The sequence below is a fragment of the Triticum aestivum genome, chromosome 7D (assembly GCF_018294505.1).
Source record: "Triticum aestivum cultivar Chinese Spring chromosome 7D, IWGSC CS RefSeq v2.1, whole genome shotgun sequence".
Taxonomy (NCBI): Eukaryota; Viridiplantae; Streptophyta; class Magnoliopsida; order Poales; family Poaceae; genus Triticum; species Triticum aestivum.
In genome coordinates, this window is record NC_057814.1 from 549683529 (window position 1) to 549708926 (window position 25398).

Consider the following 25398-nt stretch of genomic DNA (forward strand, 5'->3'; position numbering starts at 1 on the left):
AGCAGTAGCGAAGGAATCACTCGGGTTCAGTTAACAGCAAGGGATCGATCGATCGCTCGGGTTCAGTAACGCGTAGCCTACAGTGCAATCGCTCGGGTTCAGTTAGAGCCCAACGCCTTGCACACACGCGCGTACGTACGAGAGAAACGCGCATCGCTCGGCCCCCGACTACCCATCGTAGCCGAGAACTCCCCGATATTTTCCTCGCCCTCGCTTCTACCACGGTTTTTTCCGTCATGGACGGCCCAAAGAATGTCATGCAGCTGCGTCTCTGGCCTGCCCAGGATGAAAAGCCCATTTTTTGTCATGATTTTTTTGTCATAGAAGTAGGATCCCACCACATCTATGATGATACCGGGTTTTGTCACAATTATCGTCATAGAAGTGTCATAAGTATGACAGAAAAAATTTGTTCGGCCCAAAATGACACACGGAAAGGGAAGCGGAAGAATCCTGCAGATTCTGCTGGTACTGATGGTGCAATAGAAGGTCAAAGTCCAGTGGAAACTGTAAAAACGGGGTATCCCGTGCTACACGAGCTGCAAAACAAGCCAAACAGAAACCAATAGCTGCCACCAAACAAGCAGAGATAGCCCTAGTTGTTGCAACACCTTCCACAATACCACCAGCTGCACGAGTTACTCGTTCGTCAACTCAGCTAGCAGCACGTTCCCAAGCTCCCTTACCACCTGACACTACTTTCGAAGCACTCTTGACACAAGACGAGTTGGCAAGATCAGATGAACTTTGTGAGCTTCAACAGCAAGAAGGTAGTTGCTGGAGTCAAGTTACAGTTGCATGCTTCTTTATATGTAGTGTCATAGTTTGATGTACACTAACACTTCCTATGTTCGTTGTTGGACTAGCACCTAGGCGCAAGAGGAAACAAACATCAGGGATAATGCTCGATAGGTTAACTAAATTTAGAGGAGGAAGAATGGTGATCCGTTTCGAGGCGAGTTTAAAAAGGCCACGTGATGCTATAGAGTCAGCCAAGTTAGTATCAGAGGCAGCGGTTGCCGTTAGGTGTCATGCACGTATCCTCCCAACATGTATTCAGTACATGAATGACAAAGACGAAACCCAGTTCAACACCTTCCTCGACCATTTATCTGTAAGTATGGTTATGTATGGAAACTAGTAATATCATCTTGCTCTGTCCCATACTTTCTAGGTTGCTGATAATGAGACTCCCATAATTTTCAACATATGAGGTTCAAGTTGGATAGCCAAGATGATGCAACCAGACAAGCACGCACCCATGTTTTCAAGTTTGCTCTGCGATAGTATCGATATAACTTGAGGAAAACTCACTTTGAAGGTGAGGCCAACAGTGAAATTTCCCAAACATCTGCAGTGGAAAATATATCGGATGAAGACTGGAGAGGCCTCGTTAAACACTAGTCTGATCCAAAGTATCAGGTATGTTATATGTATGTGACCAGATCACATGTTAAACTCCAATTTACGCATGTGCCTCACAAATCTATCTTGTTGTAGGTGAACTGTTCAAAGAACAAGGCCAACCATATGAAAGTAAAATTCCAATAGACGACAGGATCTCGTAGCTATATTGCACACTGTGAGGCTCTTGTAATTAGCTGTTGTTTCACTCTTTTCGCTGTGCCATATTATCATATCTATATTGACTTGTTCCAAATGCAGAGGAAAGCCCGCAAGGACCAAAAAGTACCCGAACCAAATGTTGTGGAAATCTTCAAGGACTGTCACACCAGCAAGACGAAGGGCATGACTACACCAGTCAAAGCCGCTGTTGTAAGTGCTTAATCCTCATGCCTTTTAACTACTACTTACTCCGATTAGTGCATTGAACTACATGGTTTGCAGCCAATGTCTATTACTCTTTTCAATTTTATACACAATTGTCTTAGCGTATCATTACACCTTACAAGGTTTAAAAGACAGGAGTGATGTTCCTTCGATCTTGATCTGTAATCTAGTTCCATGCTGTAGTTGCCCACACAATGTTACAATTGCATGTTTTTCTGTTCTCAGTTGTTTTGTGATATGAATGATGTCATACTATGCTTTCCGTACTATAAACTTTGTCTCTTTATCCTTAGCTTTCAATACAATGTGAAGAAATAGACAATACATTAGCCATGGTACATGGTCATATGTTTGGAACCTGGTTTTATTATGTACTTTGCAGTAAAATACAACTAATATTTACACGGGTTCACCAGAATAAGTTTTGTATATAGACCAAAGTTATTTTGTTTGGTTTTGCTGCCTCTATCTTCTGTTCTGGTACTACTAATGTAAAAACTCAACTTTTCAGCAAGCAATGGAAAAAATGGTGGAACCGCCACCTTCTAAAGGTGACGAGGCAACTATAACCGCAATGTCACCTCTTGTTGCAGTGGGTCAGTACATGTCCACTAACAGTGCCAAAAGCACATTCCTGCGTAATACTAGGTTGTGTTGTTAAGGCAATCTCGTCCAAACTGCCTCATGATCAAGATATGCAAGCTCAAAACAATGTTATATCTGCACTCCAGACACAAGTCCATTCCCTAACAGAGACCCTTTGTGAAACAAGGATAGCCATTGTTCGATGTCGTCAAGATATGCATGGTTTTGATATAGACATTTGCTATGTTGTTCAGGATCCTAGGAGAAATGAAGGCGAAGGTTATGGTGCTCCATCGGACAATACAACATGAAAATGTAACAATCAGGTCAAATGAACTGAGCTTCTGAACTTCTGGTGGTGCATTTATCTACCAGACTGTTAACTTTTATGCCAACCTTCCTTTTGTTTTACAGTTGTAATTTGTTTGTTGCGATACAAAATTTGTTCTTAACGTGCAGCCACCGGCTGAAGAAAACAGCATGCCATTTTTGTATAGTGCAGGGTGTTCCCTATATTTGCACCAGTGGCGAACTTTGATGCCCAGTGGATGTAATATGTGCAATCGCCTTAATAGCCTAGCATTAGTTTCGGGCTTATTCATTTCCTAGTCTTCTTTTTCCCTGGTTTGCTAGTGGCCCCAACAACCATGGGCCATATACGGACCATGGTAACCTTGACCCTGCTACAGGCCGTAGGATCCATGGGCCTCCTATGGGCCGTCAGAGAAATGGGCCTCCAATGGGTCATAGAATCGGTGGGCCTCGGGTCATCGGATAAATGGGTCCACATGGGTCATAAACGGGTGTAATTGGTACCGGGCCAGCACGGTAACGGGCCGCTAACAAGCCGAAAGATAGCAAAGGCTTAATTCTGTCACAAGCATAACGGGTCGTTAATGGGCCAGAATATAGGACGGGCTGGAAAAGGCGCAACGGGTTAACAGGCCACAAACGGGCTGTTCTAGCCACGGGACGAATTTGGCCCATTAGGGGAACAGGCCAGTAACGGGCCGAAAGTATCGAGGGCCGGAAAGGAGCCCAAGAACGTATGGGTCGTCAGTAGGCCGAAAGCTAACACGAGCTGGAAATGGCCCATGTGAATCATGGGCCGTTAATGGGTACAAAGAAATTTACTGTACGTTATGGTCTAGAGTCATCGTGGGGCACTAATGGGCCTAAGGATACGAAAGCCCTCATATGGGCCAAAAGGCATCATGGGCTATACATGGGCCGAAAGTGAAACGGGCTGGTATTATATTTGATGGCCCACATGATGCTGTTGGGCCGATTTCGGGAAGGCCTAACGGGTCGTGAGTTACTGGGCTGTAAAATGGGCTATTTGCAAACAGACCGTTAACAGGCTTTTCATGGGCTGACCCGCTAACTTCAAGTCAAACGGGCCGGCCCTTGTAAGCTAATGGGCCAGAGGTGGGTCGTCGCATGTGTCGACATATCATAGGCGCCTATCTGACCCAATGACGAGCTGACACAAATTTCCTTCGGGCAATGAGAATTTTACACGTGGAAAATCGCCATTGGGGGGCTGTCAACGGGCTATCGGATCCAAAACCGGACCCGATAGCTTAACGGCGACTCGTTACGGTGGATGCCACGTGTGGGTTACCCTTGACGAAAGCACTTCCATGACGCGCCATTAATCGTCATGGAAGTAGATACTTTTGTGATGATAATTTTGGTAATGTGAAGGAACACTTCAACGACAGCACATGTATGACTATCTTGATTCTGTCATAAAATCGTCATGGATGTACATGCATGACAGAAAACGTAACCTACTGTGACTGATAATCCCCAAGTGTAAGGAGTCATCATAGCAATTTCCAAAGGTGGAAGTGATAAGTATGGAGTGTCGAACCCACAAGGTGCTAAAGGTAAGATCAATATTCTCTCAAGTCCTATCTGCCACTGATATGACTCTACGTACACCGAACGTTTGCTTCCAACTAGAAACGAGAAATGAAACTACATTGTGGGTATGAAGAGGATAACTTTGCATGATATCGGAGAGCTAAAATATAAAAGTAGGTGTTGTTATCATAAAGTTAGAATATATTACTATATATTATAAATAGCGAGTGTGTAATAATGATGGCTCGGTGTGCGGAGTTGTCCTAGGAAATTGTCAACAAGCTTGGTAATAATTATTGCAATTTCATATGAGGGAGAGGCATAAGCTAACATACTTTCTCTTCTTGGATCATCTGCACTTATGATTGGAACTCTAACAAGCATCCGCAACTACTGAAGATCATTAAGGTAAAACCCAACCATAGCATTAAAGCATCAAGTCCCCTTTATCCCATACGCAACAACCCCCTTACTCAGGTTTAAGCTTTTGTCACTCTAGCAACCCACTATAAGCGAATCATGAACGTATTGCAACACCCTACAGCGGGAACCTTGACGCGTGCGCGGCACGGAAGGCACCATAGGACAGCACCAAAATAAAACATACAACTCAAACCAATCTATATCATCAATCAACCCAAAGGACAAAAGAAATATACTCAAAACATCATAGGGTGGCAACACATCACTAGATCATAATACGTGGCATAAAGCACCATGTCAAGTAGGGGATTACAGCGGGGTGCAGGAGAGTGGACCGCGTAAAAGAGATGAGGACGGTGACGATGATGGGGCATTGATGAAGATGATCACCGCGGCGATGGTTCCCCCGATGGCACTACGGCGCCACCGAGAGAGAGGGGGAGAGGTTCTTCCCCTTGTGCTTCCTCGTCCATGGCCTCCCCCCTAGATGGGGAGAGGTTCTTCCCCTTGTGCTTCCTCCTCCATGGCCTCCCCCTAGATGGTGAGAGGTTCTCCCTCTGGTCCTTGGCCTCCATGGCGATGATGGCCCCTCCGGCTTCCTCCTCCATAGCCTCCGGTGATGTTGGCCCCCTCCGGCAGGGTGCCAAAGAGGGCCTAGATTGGTTTTTCATGGCTAGAAAGGCTTACGGCGGCGGAACTCCCGATCCCTCTTCTGTTCTGGTTTTTTTAGGATTTATAGGAAGGGTTGGCGTCGGTTTCACATCAGGGGACCTCACGAGGCGAGCACAAGGACGGGTGGCATGCCCTTGGGGGGTGGGGGCGCCCTCCGACTTGTGGTTAGCCCGGGACTCTTCTTCCATATCTTTTTCTTCTAGTATTCTTTATATTTTCCAGAAAAATTCTCCGTTAATTTTAAGCTCGTTCAGAGAACTTTTATTTCTTCACAAAAACAACACCACGGTAGTTCTGCTGAAAACAATGTCAGTCCGGGTTAGTTCTAATAAAATCATACCAAAATCACATGGAATTGTTGTAAACATGGCATGAATACTTCATAAATTATAGATATGTCGGAGACGTATCAGCATCCCCAAGCTTAATTCCTGCTCCTCCTCGAGTAGGAAATGATAAAAGAAATAATTTATGAAGTGTGAATGCTATCAAGTGCACAAGTTTGACCAATGGAAGTTCCAAGCACTTTTTCTAGCATTATTCTTTATCATAAATAGTTGCTCATCTTCATAAAACTTCTCATGATCAAGTAACAAGCTATTCACAAGTTAAAGTATAGACCATAAACTTTCTTGGAAATTAACCAACCATGTTCTTAGTCATCAAACAATTGCAATTCGTCTTATTTTCATGAAGGGTCTATGTAAGTGTTTTGATTTAGCAAATTCCACATACTCAACTATCATTTAATCTTTCATAGTTGCTAACACTCACGTGATATTTATGGGTTCAAAGTTTCAATCGGGCACAGAAAAAGATAGGGGCTTATAGTTTCGCCTCCCAACCTTTTACCTAAAAGGTAATGTCATCAATAATACATTATGAAAACCTACATCCGAGTGGATATAAATATCCGGATCGCTCCAACACATAGTGCTTGCCAAAGGAAAAGGTGTAAAAAGGAAAGGTGATGATCACCATGACTCTTGCATAAGGGTAGAAGATAAAAGTAAAAGATAGGCCCTTCGCAGAGGGAAGCAGAGGTTGTCATGCACTTTTTTGCTTGGATGCACAAAATCTTAATGCAAAAGAACGTCACTTTACATTGCTGCTTGTGATAAAGAGCTTTATTATGTAGTCCATCGCTTTTATTTCTTCCATATCACAAGTTCGTATAAAGCTTATTTCCTTCACACTAATAGCTCATACATATTTAGAGAGCACTTTGTATCCCATACGCAACAACCCCCTTACTCAGGTTTAAGCTTCTGTCACTCTAGCAACCCACTATAAGCGAATCACGAACGTATTGCAACACCCTACCGCGAGAATCCTTCACATGTGCGCGGCATGGAAGGCACCATAGGACAACACCAAAATAGAACATACAACTCAAACCAATCTATATCATCAATCAACCCAAAGGACAAAAGAAATATACTCAAAACATCATAGGATGGCAACACATCATTGGATCATAATATGTGGCATAAAGCACCATGTTCAAGTAGGGGATTACAGCGGGGTGCAGGAGAGTGGACCGCGTAAAAGAGATGAGGATGGTGACGATGATGGTGCATTGGTGAAGATGATCACCGCGGAGATGGTTCCCCCGATGGCACTCCGGCGCCACCGAGACAGAGGGGGAGAGGTTCTTCCCCTTGTGCTTCCTCCTCCATGGCGTCCCCCTAGATGGGGAGAGGTTCTCCCTCTGGTCCTTGGCCACCAGGGCGATGATGGCCCCCCAGCTTCCTCCTCCATAGCCTTCGGTGATGTTGGCCCCCTCCGGCAGGGTGCCAGAGAGGGCCTAGATTGGTTTTTCGTGGCTACAGAGGCTTACGGTGGCGGTACTCCCGATCTCTCTTCTGTTCTGCGGTTTTTAGGATTTATAGGAAGGGTTGGCGTCGGTTTCACGTCAGGGGACCCCACGAGGCGACCACAAGGACGGGTGGCGCGCCCTTGGGGGGTGGGGGCGCCCCCCACCCTTGTGGTTAGCCCGGGACTCTTCTTCCATATCTTTTTCTTCTAGTATTTTTTATATTTTCCAGAAAAATTCTCCGTTAATTTTTAGCTCGTTCCGAGAACTTCTATTTCTTCACGAAAACAACACCACGGTAGTTCTGCTGAAAACAACGTCAGTCCGGGTTAGTTCTAATCAAATCGTACCAAAATCACATGGAATTGTTGTAAACATGGCATGAATACTTCATAAATTATAGATATGTCGGAGACGTATCAGCATCCCCAAGCTTAATTCGTGCTCCTCCTCGAGTAGGAAATGATAAAAGAAATAATTTATGAAGTGTGAATGCTATCAAGTGCACAAGTTTGATCAATGAAAGTTCCAAGCACTTTTTCTAGCATTATTCTTTATCATAAACAGTTGCTCATCTTCATAAAACTTCTCATGATCAAGTAACAAGCTATTCACAAGTTAAAGTATAGACCATAAACTTTCTTGAAAATTCATAAACCATGTTCTTAGTCATCAAACAATTGCAATTCATCTTATTTTCAGGAAGGGTCTATGTAAGTGTTTTGATTTAGCAAATTCCACATACTAAACTATCATTTAATCTTTCACAATTGCTAACACTCACGTGATATTTATGGGTTCAAAGTTTCAATCGGGCACAAAAAAAGATAGGGGCTTATAGTTTCGCCTCCCAACCTTTTACCTAAAGGGTAATGTAAACAATAATACTTTATGAAAACCTACATCCGAGTGGATATAAATATCCGGATCGCTCCAACACATAGTGCTTGCCAAAGGAAAAGGTGTAAAAAGGAAAGGTGATAATCACCATGACTCTTGCTTAAGGGTAGAAAATAAAAGTAAAAGATAGGCCCTTCGCAGAGGGAAGCAGAGGTTGTCAAGCGCTTTTATGCTTGGATGCACAAAATCTTAATGCAAAAGAACATCACTTTACATTGCTGCTTGTCATAAAGACCTTTATTATGCAGTCCGTCGCTTTTATTTCTTCCATATCGCAAGTTCGTATAAAGCTTATTTTCTTCACACTAATAGATCATACATATTTAGAGAGCAATTTGTATCCCATATGCAACAACCCCCTTACTCAGGTTTAAGCTTCTGTCACTCTAGCAACCCACTATAAGCGAATCATGGACGTATTGCAACACCCTACAGCGGGAATCCTTCACGTGTGCGCGGCACGGAAGGCACCATAGGCAGCACCAAAATAAAACATACAACTCAAACCAATCTGTATCATCAATCAACCCAAAGGACAAAACAAATATACTCAAAACATCATAGGATGGCAACACATCATTGGATCATAATATGTGGCATAAAGAACCATGTTTAAGTAGGGGATTACAGCGGGGTGCAGGAGAGTGGACCGCGTAAAAGAGATGAGGATGGTGACGATGATGGTGCATTGATGAAGATGATCACCGCGGCGATGGTTCACCCGGTGGCACTCCGGCGCCACCGAGAGAGAGGGGGGAGGTTCTTCCCCTTGTGCTTCCTCCTCCATGGCGTCCCCCCTAGATGGGGAGAGGTTCTCCCTCTGGTCCTTGGCCATCATGGCGATGATGGCCCCTCCGGCTTCCTCCTCCATAGCCTTCGGTGATGTTGGCCCCCTCCGGCAAGGTGCCAGAGAGGGCCTAGATTGGTTTTTCGTGGCTACAGAGGCTTACGGCGGCGGAAATCCCGATCTCTCTTCTGTTCTGGGGTTTTTAGGATTTATAAGAAGGGTTGGCGTCGGTTTCATGTCAGGGGACCCCGTGAGGCGATCACAAGGACGAGTGGAGCGCCCTAGGCGGGTGGGGGTGCCCCCCACCCTTGTGGTTAGCCCGGGACTCTTCTTTTGTATCTTTTTCTTCCAGTATTTTTTATATTTTCCATAAAAATTCTCCATTAATTTTCAGCTCATTTCGAGAACTTTTATTTCTGCACAAGAACAACACCATAATAGTTTTGCTGAAAACAGCATCGGTCCGGGTTAGTTCTAATCAAATCATACCAAAATCATATGGAATTGTTGTGAACATGGCATGAATAGTTCATAAATTATAGATACATCAGAGACGTATCAATGACAAACATGTATCATCAGTAAGTGTTTTTTCGTAGTGATAGACGTAATGGCCATGGTAATCAACCAAAGAGTCCAACCACTTCGGCAATGCGAGCACCCATTGTGCATGTACAACAGAACCGAAGACGCCTCCCGATCTATTTGGGAAAGCTTCAAGGACCACACTGGCATTTCGGCTTTGAGTGCTCTGTCGGGGTTACTCGAGATGGTAATGATCCCGTTCAGACCCGGCATTTCACGCGTGATGTACCCGTAGTGTGGAATTGCTTCAAATCGTGTGAAGGCATCCCCTCCCAGAAGGGCGTGATAGCAGCTTTTGTAAGGGGCAATTTGGAAGGTCACTTCTTCGGATCGGTAGTTATCGGGCGTTCGGAAGACCACCTTCAAGGTGATTTTTCCACTGCAACGTGCCTCTCGTCTTGGTATTATGCCTGTAAAGGTTTTGTGACTCTATTCGATACGCGATTTATCGATTGGCATCCTATCCAGAGTGTCCTCACATACTAAGTTTAGGCTGTTGCCCCCGTCCATAAGCACTTTTCGAAGACGACAGCTGCCCACGACTAGGTCAAGAACCAGTGCGGTTGGGCATCTACCCGAGGTGTACCTCGACCGATCTTTATGATTAAAGGTGATATGGCACCCCGAGTTGTCACGTGCTTGATAGAATGGACTTCCCAGAGGGACCGCGTCCTCTGATTATTTGACATAAAGGTTTTATAGATCATCAGGACCTCACGTCGCCCGAGCACTCTTCTGCACGCCTGGGCGTGCCATTATTGAGGAGGGTTTGGCCTCCTTTAGCCACTTGCCTCAGCACCCAGTAGTCATGAAGGTTATGAGTTGGGCAGGAATTTAGCAAAACAGAGTGGATCGGGCATGGCTTATCCAGGAGGCCATCGAGGGCGGTCCTGGAGCGGCCATCAATTTTCTTCTTCTTCCGAGGTTGCTCGACTGATGAGCGTTGCACACAGAGTTCACGGTGAGGTGTGAGCCTATCACACTTTAATTTGTTGTCGCAGATTAAATCTATTTGTTTTTCCAGGGCCACCCAAGCTTCTTCAATGGTACAGAATTTCGACACGAGATCGGATAGCTCCGGGAGTGTTTGAACACAGCGGCGGGTGAGAGCATTCGAAACGCCTTTATCTTTGCATCTGCGCTAAAACGGTGCTATTATTTGAGTCATGGTAGTCCGGTATGTCATTTTTAACAGACAAAAACCTGGCCCAGAATTGCCTGATCGATTCATCAGGTAGTTGTTGCATGTAGGCGAGATCCCAGACATCGTAAGGGCCCAAATTGTTGGGGCAATCAATGTGGGAGGTGGGTCAGAGAGGAATTTCGATCTCCATGGACCATGGGCTTGAAACCCCAACATTTTTATCCTATGAAAGACACGTAGCTACTGGATCGGCCGAGCTGATTTGAAGATCAAACTTGTCGGCTATTTCTGGTTGGTCCCTGTTAGAATCACTCTCCAGAAAGTACCTCAGCCCTTCACCCTTTACGAGGAGTTCGGCTAGGGCGGAAAAAAGTTGTGGATCACTTCTTGCTCATAAGGGAGAAGGTGTGAGACAGCGATGGGGGTTTCGAGCACGGAAACAGTGCGCTGAAGATTGTAGTCGTTGACTGACGATCCCAACGATCCTTTGTTGGTCGCACAACGGAACTCTCAATGAAAGCACCAGTGTCAATGTCAAAACCGTCAGACCTCGGGGTAGGGGGTCCCGAGCTGTAGATCTCAAATCGGTGGTAACATGAATGAAGCAGACGATGTTTACCTAGGTTCACGCCCTCTCTATGGAGGTAAAACCTATGTCCTGCTCTTTTTTATATTGATGATGATGTATCGAGTACAAGCTTGATCTACCTCGAGAGCGTAAGTTGTGTTCTAACCCTAGGGCTAGGTGAATGTAATTGTGATTGGACCCCCTCTACAGGCTAAACCCTCTGGCTTATTATACGCAGGTAGGGCATCTAGGGTTACATAGTCAGTATCCGGGGATGCATGGAGGCGACAGGATATGTCTTGGAGTATACGCTAAGTCTTTGGTACATGCATTCTTGATCACATCCCAGCATATAGCTTCTAGAGTCCACCTGAATGAGTGCCTACAGCCCCATCCTGAGGACTATGGGCCAACCAGGTTGGCACCCCCTAATCCAGGACATCGTCACCCTCTGTCTACCGCTCTGACGGCTAGTGTCAGGGAGGGAATCATAGTGCCTCAGCTTTAGCTAGTAGATAGGCTAGAGTAATAGTCCTCGCAGAGGCGGCCCTCGAAATGATGGCCGAGTTTCTTCTTTAGGTTAGTTTTTCTTGCTTTGATCCTTCTGAAATTCATTCATCGGGGCGGATTAGATGGATCTCTGGCGTAGATTCCTATTGCTCCACGCCAAAGGAGAGCTCGTGTGTGATTAGCTACTTGGGGAGGCAATAGCTAACCCAGGCCCAGAATGGGACTAAGACACGACCCTGGCTCATATGGGAGGCAGCAGTGGAGATATTTTTGCAATGGGCGGAAGCCTGTGAGCAATGTCGCCTGGAGGTGGAAGGCTACGGGTCGTCAACTTGTTTTCTTGGAGAAGAAACACCGACGCTATCTGAGGAATAAGCCCAAAGTGTCGCTATTTCATTATATTTCACTTCATGTCATTTAATATTCATCCCTTTGGTCTTATTGACATAAAAGGTATCCTTGTCAATAGAATAGATCATAACAGAAGTCCATCCATACCTAGTCTCCGGTGGAAATCAAAGGCATCTATGAATCTATCAATTTCAACAGATTGACGTAATTTTTCTACCGCGTGTACATCCCCATAAAAATAGTGTTCCATGTCTTGGACTAACCATCAGCCTCCAACCCATATGAAGTACAAGATCACCTCAAGGACACCTTTGACATCTAGGGGTCACGGGCCGACCATAGCCCATGTTCAATGAGTGTAACACGTTAGTCGTTCGCTCGCCTGTTGGGCAATATGGGTCCGAGAAGGGAAATCATCCGGGACAACAAGACTAGGATTTCTCGTCGTCTGTATGCGATGGCAAGATTGGTGTCAAGTTCTTCAGATCAAATCAAGGGTTCAACAACGACTGGGCTCCGGGGCGCTGGTCCTTAGGGGCACTACTTCCTCTAATCTAGGAAGTTGGTATGGCCCCAAGTGCAGAGATTTGTAGGAAAGCAACATTTTTTCTCAAGTCAATGACCTTAAGATTTATCGAACTAGTCAAAGCGCTTGAATAACAGCCAGTGATTAGTACATACACGCAACTATAGTACTTGTCTTGGTCCCCAATGAAACTACTGAAATTACCAGTCTCAATAGTCTTGTTAGTTACATGGATTAATGGAACTTGTGGTAGAAAGTGATAATTGCAACAGAGAAAATATAAGTTCAGATTTTAAATGGAAATGAAAGAGCATTGATTGAGGTTGAAAGTAATAGTGATGAATGGGTGTATTAAGGAGTTGCTTGGCTCATTAAGTCTACCCACAGTGGGAGTAATATAGGTGGTAACATCACACATATTTAGGAAAAACAGATGATGTGGTGAGTAATTAATGAGGAAAGAGAGGCATGTGGTAACATAGCTAGTTATTGTAACATCATACATACCAAGACAAGATGAGTCTACAACCTAATAAATGAAGTGTTGCATGACACCACACATATGTTACTCCTCACTATAGAGGTAGTAACATAGACTAGTAACATATGCATGTTACTAGTCTAAGTTACTACCCATTGTGACTAGTCTAAGCTCGTGTTTGCTAAGGCTCGACTCATTAAGCTTGTTAAGTTTAACGAGTGAAAAATCATGTGCAGCTCAGTTTGTTTAAAACTCATGAGCACTTGTTAACAGACTACAATGTGTTACAGCCTATCGGAGGAGAGTGCGGGTGTATTTGATATGAAGGAAGATGGTGAGTAGGAGGGGGTGCACTATTTTTTGTGACGTTAGATATTCATATGTTTGAGATAATACACTTCTAAGCCCAGACTCAGCTGCACTTGCGCTGACGAAAAAAATCAAAACAAATACTAGAAAATTTTTAAAAAATTCCAAAAAAATTGTGAGGTAGATAAATTGATGTGTGAGGTCTGCTCCAATTTTCATCTCATTTGGACATCTGAGCAGCTCTCGGCAAAAAGACAAATTCGGGGTCTGTAAAAAACTTACTGTTCACGCACTGTTCTGACCTGATTTGTCTTTTTTGCTGAGAGCTTCTAAACTATCAAAATGAGTTGAAAATTAGAGCGGACCTCACGCATCAATTTATCTACCACACAAAAAAGGATATTTTCTGAATTTTTCTAGTATTTGTTTTGATTTTTTTCTTACCGGGTGCAAATGAGCCGGAGCACCGAAACGCCGCACTCGTATGTTTGGAATTAGTTACCATTATCTTGTCTAACTAAGAGAGTGGTGTCGACTTCTTTTAATTATCCACTCTTCATTAAGACTCCATGCGCAACGTTGGTAAAATAAGGAACTAATAGAGGCAGGGATGATTTCATATCTTGATCATCGTTATTGATGACTTCACAAAGTTCATTTTCAAAGTCCAGGAAGACATCCCAAAACACCCCGTCTGGCCAGACCACAACGTTGAAAGTCGGCACACATCCCAAAATGCGTCAGGCATGTGTGAGTGCCCGGTTCGGCGTGTGCGTAGATCTCATCCTGTCGGGTTGTTTCATTCCTACCACGTAACTATCGGGTTGTGGCACAACCTATTGCCATCGTGTCCCCTTGGATGGATGTCGTGCTTTGATTTGTTTGCCTAGAGACCAGACGGTAGAATCTCAGAGGAAATTGCGGTCCTTGGGAAGCAACGCGGCTGTAGGTGTGACGAATGGCATGAGGGGTTCGTTGCCTATAACTAGAGCCATCGGACGCGCTGCAAGATACGATTATCATGAAGATCTCGGGCGTCTAGACCATCAAGGTCAACAGGGCGGCACAACTTGGGCCAACTTGATGCGGCTTGAACTACATCGGTATTTCCCCAAAGAGGAAGGGATGATGCAGCATAACTACGATAGGTATTTCCCTCAGTGATGAGACCAAGGTTATCGAACCAGTAGAAGAACCACGCAACACCACATAAACAACTCCTGCACACAAAGAACAAATACTTGCAATCCGACGTAAAAGAGGGGTTGTCAATCCCTCACGGGTAAAAAGATAGGTAAAATTGTAGTAGATTGGATAAATAGATCTCGCGGGAACGCGAGATACAATAAATAAATAAAAATTACAGCAAGGTATTTTTTATTTTTGGATTCATAGATCTGAAAATAAAAGCAAATAAAAATAGATCACGAAGGCAACTATAATAAAGAAGAGACCCGGGGGCCGTAGATTTCACTAGTGGCTTCTCTCGAGAAAAATAGCATACGGTGGGTAAACAAATTACTATTGGGCAATTGATAGAACTTGAAATAATCATGACGATATCCAGGCAATGATCATTATATAGGCATCACGTCCAAGATTAGTAGACCGACTCCTGCCGGCATCTACTACTATTACTCCACACATCGACCGCTATCTCGCATGCATCTAGTGTATTCAGTTCATGGAGAAACGGAGTAATGCAATAAGAACGATGACATGATGTAGACAAGATCTATTTATGTAGAAATAGACCCCATCTTGTTATCCTTAATAGAAATGATACATGCGTGTCGGTTCCCCTTCTGTCACTGGTATCAAGCACCGTAAGATTAAACCCATCACAAAGCACCTCTTCCCATGGCAAGAAAAATCGATCTAGTTGGCCTAACTAAATCAAAGATTCGAAGAAGAAATACGAGGCTATAAGTAATCATGCATATAAGAGATCAAGAAAACTCAAATAACTTTCATGGATATAAACATAGATCTGATCATAAACTCAAAGTTCATCAGATCCCAACAAACACACCGCAAAAGAGTTACATCAAATAGATCTCCAAGAGACCATTGTATTGAGAATCAAAAGAGAGAGAGAGAGAGAGGAAGCCATCTAGCTACTAACTACGGACCCGTAGGTCTACAATGAACTACTCACGCATCATCGGAGAGGCACCAATGAGGATGATGAACCCCTCCGTGATGGTGTCTAGATTGGATCTAGTGGTTCTAGAACTTGCGGCGGCTGGAATTGATTTTCGTCGACTCTCTTAGGGTTTCTGGAATATTGTGGTATTTATAGAGCAAATAGGCGGTGCGGGAGGTCACCGAGGTGGGCACAACCCACCTGGGCGCGCTTGGGCCCCCAAGCGCGCCCTGGTGAGTTGTGCTCCCAACAGGTGTCTTCTTGTCTAGAAAAAATCACCAAAAAGTTTCTCTGCGTTTGGACTCCGTTTGGTATTGCTTTTCTGTGAAGTAAAAAACAAGCAAAAAAACAACAACTGGCACTGGGCACTATGTCAATAGGTTAGTCCCAAAAAATGATATAAAGTTGCTATAAAATGATTGTAAAACATCCAAGAATGATAATATAATAGCATGGAACAATAAAAAATTATAGATACGTTGGAGACGTATCAGCATCCCCAAGATTAATTCCTGCTCATCCTCGAGTAGGTAAATGATAAAAACAGAATTTTCATGTGGAATGTTGCCTAACATGTCCATCACACATTATTTTTTGGGATAATTAGACTTATGCCCCTAGTTGTGTCCCACTCGTCTGTTTTACCCCTAATTCCCAAAAGTCACTAGTTCTGTCCAAGTCACTTTGCTCCTATTATGCTTTTGCCCTTTGACCGTTTGACCATCAGTTTGAAAACTTCATAACTAATTCATACTAAATCAGAAAAATGCAAATAAGATACCAAAATGTTCAGAAAAACATCACCTATATGTCAATGCCATTTGCATTCATGAAAAAGTGTTGGAAAGTGCCCATCCGAGTTTTAGCTCTTATGCTACCACCATGAATAGTAAACTCTAAAAAAATTCACAAAAATTTAAAAAAATTGGTGGCAAAGAACAACAAATGTTTTAAGTGCCTGCCAAGTTTCATCAGGGAACGACATTCGTGGAAGTCGTGGCAAAAAAATAATCTATTTTGGAGTGCTGATTGCAAAATAGATTATTTTTTTGCCACGACTTCCACGAATGTCGTTCCCTAATGAAACTTGGCAAGCACTTAGAACATTTGTTGTTCTTCGCCACCATATTTTTTTTATTTTTTTTGAATTTTTTTAGAGTTCACTATTCATGGTGGTAGCATAAGAGCTAAAACTCGGATGTGCACTTTCCAACACTATTTTCATGAATGCAAATGGCACTGACATATAGGTGATGTTTTTCTGAACATTTTGGTATCTTATTTGCATTTTTCTGATTCAGTATGAATTAGTTATGAAGTTTTCAAACTGAGGGTCAAACGGTCAAAGGGCAAAAGCATAAGAGGAGCAAAGTGACTTGGACAGAACCGGTGACTTTTGGGAATTAGGGGTAAAACAGACGAGTGGGACACAACTAGGGGCATAAATCTAATTATCCCTTTTTTTGTAGCATGGACATTTGGACTTTTATATGGTTCAAAGCAATAGTCTAGTTTTGACATGAGGACTTTAATACTCAAGCATGTCAACAAGCAACCATGTCTTTCAAAATATCAACACTAAAGGGCTACTTCTTGAGCTTGCGTTGGTTTTCCCTTGAAGAGGAAAGGGTGATGCAGTAAAGTAGAGATAAGTATTTCCCTTAGTTTGAGAATCAAGGTATCAATCCAGTAGGAGACAACGCACAAATCACCGAATACTTGCACAAACAATAAAACAACTTGTACCCAACGCGATAAAGGGGTTATCAATTCCTTCACGGTTACTTGCAAAAGTGAGATCTGATAGAGATAGATAAACAATAAAGTAATTATTTTTGGTATTTTTGGTTTATAGATTGGAAAGTAAAATATTGCAAAATAGTAGATTGGAAACTTATATGATGGAAAATGGACCCGGGGACCATACGTTTCACTAGAGGCTTCTCTCAAGATAGAAAATAATACAGTGGGTGAACAAATTACTGCCGAGCAATTGATAGAAAAGTGCATAGTTATGATGATATCTAAGGCAATGATCATGAATATAGGTATCACGTTCGTGTTAAGTAGACCGAAATGATTATGCATCTACTACTATTACTCCACATATCGACCGCTATCCAGCATGCATCTAGAGTATTAAGTTCATAAAGAACAGAGTAACATATTAAGTAAGATGACATGATGTAGTGGAATTAACTCAAGCAATATGATGAAAACCCCATCTTTTTATCTTGATGGCAACAATCCAATACGTGCCTTGCTGCCCCTGTTGTCACTGGGCCGCAAGAAAAACCAATGTAGTTGGCCAAACCGAACCGATAGTTCGAAGAGAATTACAAAGATATCAAATCATGCATAAAATAATTCAGAGAAGATTCAAATAATATTCATAGATAAGTTGATCATAAATCCAAAATTCATCGGATCCCGGCAAACACACCGAAAAAAGGTATTACATCGAATAGATCTCCAAGAACATCGAGGAGAACATGGTATTGAGAATCAAAGAGAGAGAAGAAGCCATCTAGCTACTAGCTATGGACCCGTACGTCCGTGGTAAACTACTCATGCTTCTTCAGAAGGGCAATAGAGTTGATGTAGAAGCCCTTCGTGATTGAAGCCCCCTCTAGCAGGGTGCCAGAAAAGGTCCCTAGATGGGATCTCACGGGTACAGAAGGTTGCGGCGGTGGAAAAGTGTTTTCGTGGATGCCTCTGGTGGTTTGGGGATATATGGGAATATATAGGCGAAAGAATTGGGTCAGGAGGTGCATGAGGGGCCCACAAGGATGGGGGGGCGCCCTCCGTCCTTGTGTCCGCCTCGTGGCTCCTCCGACTTCATCTCCAAGTCTCCTGGTTGTCTTCTGGTCCAAGAAAAATCATCACGAAGGTTTTATTCCAGTTTGTATTCCTTTTCTGTGAAACTCCAAAACAGGGAAAAAACAAGAACTGGCACTGGGCTCTAGGTTAATAGGTTAGTCCCAAAAATAATATAAAATAGCATATTAATGCATATAAAACATCCAAAACAGATAATATAATAGCATGGAACAATAAAAAATTATAGACACGTTGGAGACGTATCAGAAAGCAAGTTATCCCTAGCCCATTATGCTCAATCATTGATCCATTCATGAAACACACTCGCATATTAGCTACACCCAATGCTCAAGTATGATCATACTGCCCCTTAGTTGGTGCTTTGTAAGAGAAGATGTTGACTCAAGTAAAAATAATAATTGCATAATGTAAATAGAAAGGCCCTTCGCGGAGGGAAGTAGGGATTTGTAGAGGTGCCAGAGCTCAAAGCGAAAAAGATAGAGATAAAAACATTTTGGGTGGCATGCTTTTCCTGTCAACGAAAGTGATCGAGTAGTTCCCAATACTTTCCATGCTAGATACATCCTAGGAGGTTCCCAAACAGAAAATAAAGTATATTCCTTTTTCCACCATACTTTCACTTTCCATGGCTAACCGTATCCACGGGTGCCATCCATACCAACACTTTTCAAGGAATTTATTATTTGACAACATAAAGTAAATTCATTTTTCATTTCGGGACTGGGCATCCCTAATACCTTTGTCGTACTCTCGTGCAATGACAAGTGAATAAACACTCATCTTGAGAATAACACATCTAGCATGGAAATATATTAGCCACACCTACAGTTTCATGAGCGGTACGAGCACACAAAAGAGAAGTTTATTTTGAAAATTAGAGATGGCACATAAAAATTTGCTTAGAACGGCAAAAGAATACAACATATAGGTAGATATAGTGGACTCATGTGGCAAAAACTGGTTTAAAGGATTTTGGATGCACAAGTAGTGATCATACTTAGTTCAAATGAAGGCTAGCAAAAGATTGAGAAGCATCCAACCAAGAAACGAAAAATCTCATAAGCGAGCATTAAGCATAACTAACACCGGATAATGCACCACAAGTAGGATGTAATTTCATTACATAACTATTGACTTTCATGCTTGCATAGGGAATCACAAACCTTAACACCAATATTCTTACTAAAGCATAATTACTCATCAACATGACTCGCATATCACTATCATCATATCTCAAAACTATTACAAAGAATCAAGTTTATTTTGTCCAGTGGTCTTCATGAAAGTTTTTATTATATCCTCCTTGGATATCTATCACTTTGGAACTAGTTTCATATGTTGCTTTTAATAAGCTCAAACAAATATAAGTGAAGAACATGAGCATCATATTTCTTTCTCTCAAATTAATCTAAGTGAAGCATGAGAGAATTTCTTCAAATATAACAAAGCACACCATGCTCAAAAAGATATAAGTGAAGCACTAGAGCAATTCAAAGGCTCTAAAAATTTATGTGAAGCATAGGACCAAGCATAGCATAATTTGGCTCTCCGAAATAGGTGTGTACAGTGATACGTCTCCAACGTATCTATAATTTTTTATTATTCCATGTTGTTATATTATCATTCTTGGATATTTTATAATCGTCATTGTATATCATTATTTGGTACTAACCTATTGACATGGTGCCAAGTGCAGTTGCTATTTCTTGCATGTTTTTTACATCGCAGGCAATCAATACCAAACGGAGTCCAAACGCATCGAAACTTTTTGTGGATTTTTCTTGGACCAGAAGACATCCAATGGGCCGAAGAAGCGCCCTGGTGGGTTGTGCCCACCTCAGTTGCCTCCTGAACTGCCTATTTACTCTATAAATACCCAGTATTCCAGAAATTCTAGAGGAGTCGATGAAAATCAATTCCAGCCGCCGCCAGTTCCAGAACCACCAGATCCAATCTAGACACCATCACGAAGGGGTTCATCATGTCCATTGGTGCCTCTCCGATGATGCGTGAGTAGTTCTTTGTAGACCTACGGGTCCGTAGTTAGTAGCTAGATGGCTTTATCTCTCTCGTTTGATTCTCAATACAATAGTCTCTTGGAGATCCATATGATGTAACTCTTTTTGCGGTGTGTTTGTTGGGATCGGATGAACTTTGAGTTTATGATCAGATCTATCTTTTTATCCATGAAAGTTATTTGAGTCTTCTTCGATCTCTTATATGCATGATTGCTTATAGCCTCGTATTTCTTCTCTGATATTTGGGTTTTGTTTGGCCAACTTCCTCTATTTATCTAGCAATGGGAAGAGGTGCTTTGTGATGGGTTCGATCTTACGGTGCTTGATCCCAGTGACAGAAGGGGAACCGACACGCATGTATCATTGCTATTAAGGATAACAAGACGGAGTCTATTCCTACATAAATAGATCTTGTCTACATCATGTCATTGTTCTTATTGCATTACTCCGTTTCTCCATGAACTTAATACACTAGATGCATGCTGGATAGCGGTCGATGTGTGGAGTAATAGTAGTAGATGCAGGTAGGAGTCGGTCTACTAATCTTGGACGTGATGCCTATATAATGATCATTGTCTGGATATCGTCATGATTATTTTAAGTTTTATCAATTGCCCAATAGTAATTCGTTTACCCACCGTTTACTATTTTTCTCGAGAGAAGCCACTAGTGAAACCTACGGGCCCCGGGTCTCTTCTCTATTATATTTGCCTTTGCGATCTATTTTTATTAGCTTTTATTTTCAGATCTATTAAACCAAAAATACAAAAATGCCTTGCTGCATTTTATTTTATCTCTCGTCCCCGCGAGATCCATCTATCAAATTATTACAACTTTCTCACGTCTGTTTGCCAATTTCTGGCGCCGTTTCTCGGAAGGGATTGACAACCCCTTTAACACGTCGGGTTGCGAGTATTTGTTATTTGTGTGCAGGTGCCGTTCACGTTGTATTGCGTGATTATCCTACTAATTCGATAACCTTGGTCTCATCACTGAGGGAAATACCTACCGTTGTTGTGCTGCATCATCCCTTACTCTTTGGGGAAATACCGACGTAGTTCTAGCAGACATCAAAAGGAATTTCTGGCACCGTTGCCGGGGAGACATCATCAACATCTACTAGGTTCCTAATCACAAATCTCATATCCTCGCAATTTACATTATTTGCCATTTTCCTCTTGTTTTCCTCTCCCCCACTTCACAAAAAATTGCCGTTTTATTCGCCCTGTTTTTCATTTGTCGTTTTCTTGCCAGATCTGTTATTTACTGCAATATTGTTGCATAGTCACAATGACTCAAGAGAACACCAATTTGTGTGATTTCTCAAATACCAACAACAATGATTTTATTGGCACTCCGATTGCTCCCACCACTAGTGCAGAATCTTGTGATATTAATACTGCTTTGCTGAATCTTGTTATGAAAGATCAATTTTCTGGTACTCCTAATGAGGATGTCGCGTCCCATCTTAAAACATTCATGGAATTATGCGATATAAAAAAGAAAAAAGATGTGTACAATGATGTTGTGAAGATGAAATTATTTCTGTTTTCTTTGCGAGGTCATGCAAAAATTTGGTTTTCTTCTTTGCCTCGCAATAGTATCGATTCTTGGAATAAGTGCAAAGATGCTTTCATTACTAAGTATTTTCCGCCCATGAAAATTATTTCCGTTAGAACCCAGATCATGAATTTCAAGCAACTTGAACATGAGCATGTTGCGCAATCTTGGGAAAATGATGCTAAGGAATTTCCCAACTCATGGGTTAAATCTTTGGATGATCATACAAAAAATTTATGCGGGGTTGAATTTTGTTTCTCGTAATCTTTTAGATTCTGCCGCGGGTGGTACTTTTATGGAAATTACTTTCCGTGAAGCCACCAAATTGCTTGATGATATTATGGCAAATTATTCACAATCGCATACCGAAGAGCTCCTACTAGAAAAAGGTTAATTCGGTTGAAGAAATTTCCTCTTTGAGTGAAGAAGTTGTTGATCTTATGAAATTGGTTGCTAGTAAAGGTGCTCCTATTGATTTCAATGATATGCCTTTGTATACTTTGATTGAGCAAAATATTGATGCCATATATGTGAATTTTATCTCGCGAAACAATTTCAATAACGATGCTTATAGAGGGAATTTTAATGCTAGGCCTTTTCCTAGTAATTCCTCTAATAATTATGGTAATTCCTATGGAAATCATTCTTATAATAATAATAGGACAATCTCTGATCTTGAGAATAATATTAAAGAATTTATCAACAATCAAAAGGTTTTCAATGCTACAATGGAAGAAAAGTTGAATAAGATTGATGATTTGTCTAGAAGTGTTGATAGAATTTCTCATGATGTAGAAAATCTTAAGATGAAAATTTTTTGTGCCTAAGGTTGAGGAATCAATTAAAGCTCTTTATGTTTCTACGGATAAAAGTAAGAAAAGAACCGCTATGCTTAGAGCTACAAGATAATTTTTAGATAAACGTTTTCTAGTGATTGCTTTCATAGAAGTGATGAGGATCTTAAAATGATTGGTGTTTGTTGGGGAACGTAGTATTTCAAAAAAATAGATAAAGCATAACAATGAGCAGGGAGAGTGTGTCCACGTACCCTCGTAGACCAAAAGCTGAAGCGTTTAGTAACATGGTTGATGTAGTCGAACGTCTTCGCGATCCAACCGATCCAAGTACCGAACGCACGGCACCTCCGCAATCTGCACATGTTCAGCTCGGTGACGTCCCTCGAACTCTTGATCCAGTTGAGGCCGAGGTTGAGTTTCGTTAGCAGGATGCCGTGGTGACGGTGATGATGAAGTTACCGGCGCAGGGCTTCGCCTAAGCACTACGACGATATGACCGAGGTGTGTTTCTGTGGAGGGGGGCACCGCACACGGCTAAAAGATCAACTTGTGTGTTCTAGGATGCCCCTCTACCCATGTATATAAAGGAGGGAGGGAGGAGGCCGGCCGGCCCTAGGGGGCACGCCCAAGGAGGGGAGTCCTACTAGGACTCCATGTCTTAGTAGGATTCCACCAAGAAGAAGAGAGGGGGGAGGAAGGAGAGGGAGAGGGAGTAGGAAAGGGGGGCGCCGCCTCCCCCCTTCCCTTGTTCAATTCGGACTCCAAGGGGGGGCGCACGGCCTGCCTTGGCTGCCCTCCACTTTCTCCAATAAGGCCCATGGTGGCCCATTAGTTCCCCCGGGGGGTTCCGGTAATCCCTCCGGCACTCCGGTTTTACCCGAAACCATCCGGAACACTTCTGGTGTCCGAATAACATGGTCCAATATATCAATCTTTATGTATCGACCATTTCGATACTCCTCGTCATGTCCGTGATCTCATCCGGAACTCCGGACAACCTTCGATAATCAAATCACATAAACTCATAACACGAATCGTCATTAAACTTTAAGCGTGCGGACCCTATGGGTTCGAGAACTATGTAGACATGACCGAGACACATATCCGGTCGATAAACAATAGCGGAACCTGCATGCTCATATTGGTTCCTACATATTCTACGATGATCTTTATCGGTCAAATCGCATAACTACATATGTTGTTCCCTTTGTCATCGGTATGTTACTTGCCCGAGATTCGATCGTCGGTATCACCATACCTAGTTCAATCCCATTACCAGCAAGTCTCTTTACTCGTTCCGTAATGCATCATGCCGCAACTAACTCATTAGTCACATTGCTTGCAAGGCTTATAGTGATGTGCATTACCGAGAGGGCCCAGAGATACCTCTCCGACAATCGAAGTGACAAATCCTAATCTCGATCTATGCCAACTCAACAAACACCATCGGAGACACCTGTAGAGCATCTTTATAATCACCCAGTTACGTTGTGACATTTGATAGCACACTAAGTGTTCCTCCGGTATTCGGGAGTTGCATAATCTCATAGTCATAGGAACATGTATAAGTCATGAAGAAAGCAATAGCAATAAACTAAACGATCATAGTGCTAAGCTAGCGGATGGGTCTTGTCCATCACATCATTCTATAATGATGTGATCCTGTTCATCAAATGACAACACATGTCTATGGCTAGGAAACTTAACCATCTTTGATTAACGAGCTAGTCTAGTAGAGGCATACTAGGGACACTCTGTTTGTCTATGTATTCACACATGTACTAAGTTTCTGGTTAACACAATTCTAGCATGAATAATAAACATGTACCATGATATAAGGAAATATAAATAACAACTTTATTATTGCCTCTAGGGCATATTTCCTTCAGTCTCCCACTTGCACTAGAGTCAATAATCTAGACTACATAGTAATGATTCTAACACCCATGGAGTCTTGGTGCTGATCATATTTTGCTCGTGAGAGAGGCTTAGTCAACGGGTCTGCAACATTCATATCCGTATGTATTTTGCAAATCTCTATGTCTCCCTCCTTGACTTGATCACAGATGGAATTGAAGCGTCTCTTGATGTGCTTGGTTCTCTTGTGAAATCTGGATTCCTTTGCCAAGGCAATTGCACCAGTATTGTCACAAAAGATTTTCATTGGACCTGATGCACTAGGTATGACACCTAGATCGGATATGAACTCCTTCATCCAGACTCCTGCATTTGCTGCTTCCGAACCAACTATGTACTCCGCTTCACACGTAGATCCCGCCACGACGCTCTGTTTAGAACAGCAACAACTGACAGCTCCACCATTCAATATAAATACGTATCCGGTTTGTGACTTAGAGTCATGTGGATCAGTGTCAAAGCTTGCATCGACGTAACCATTTACGACGAGCTCTTTGTCACCTCCATAAACGAGAAACATATCCTTAGTCCTTCTCAGGTATTTCAGGATGTTATTGACCGCTGTCCAGTGATCCACTCCTGGATTACTTTGGTACCTCCCTGCTAAACTAATAGCAAGGCACACATCAGGTCTGGTACACAGCATTGCATACATGATAGAACCTATGGCTGAAGCATAGGGAATGACTTTCATTTTCTCTCTATCTTCTGCAGTTGTCGAGTATTGAGTCTGACTCAACTTCACCCCTTGTAACACAGGCAAGAACCCTTTCTTTGCTTGATCCATTTTGAACTTCTTCAA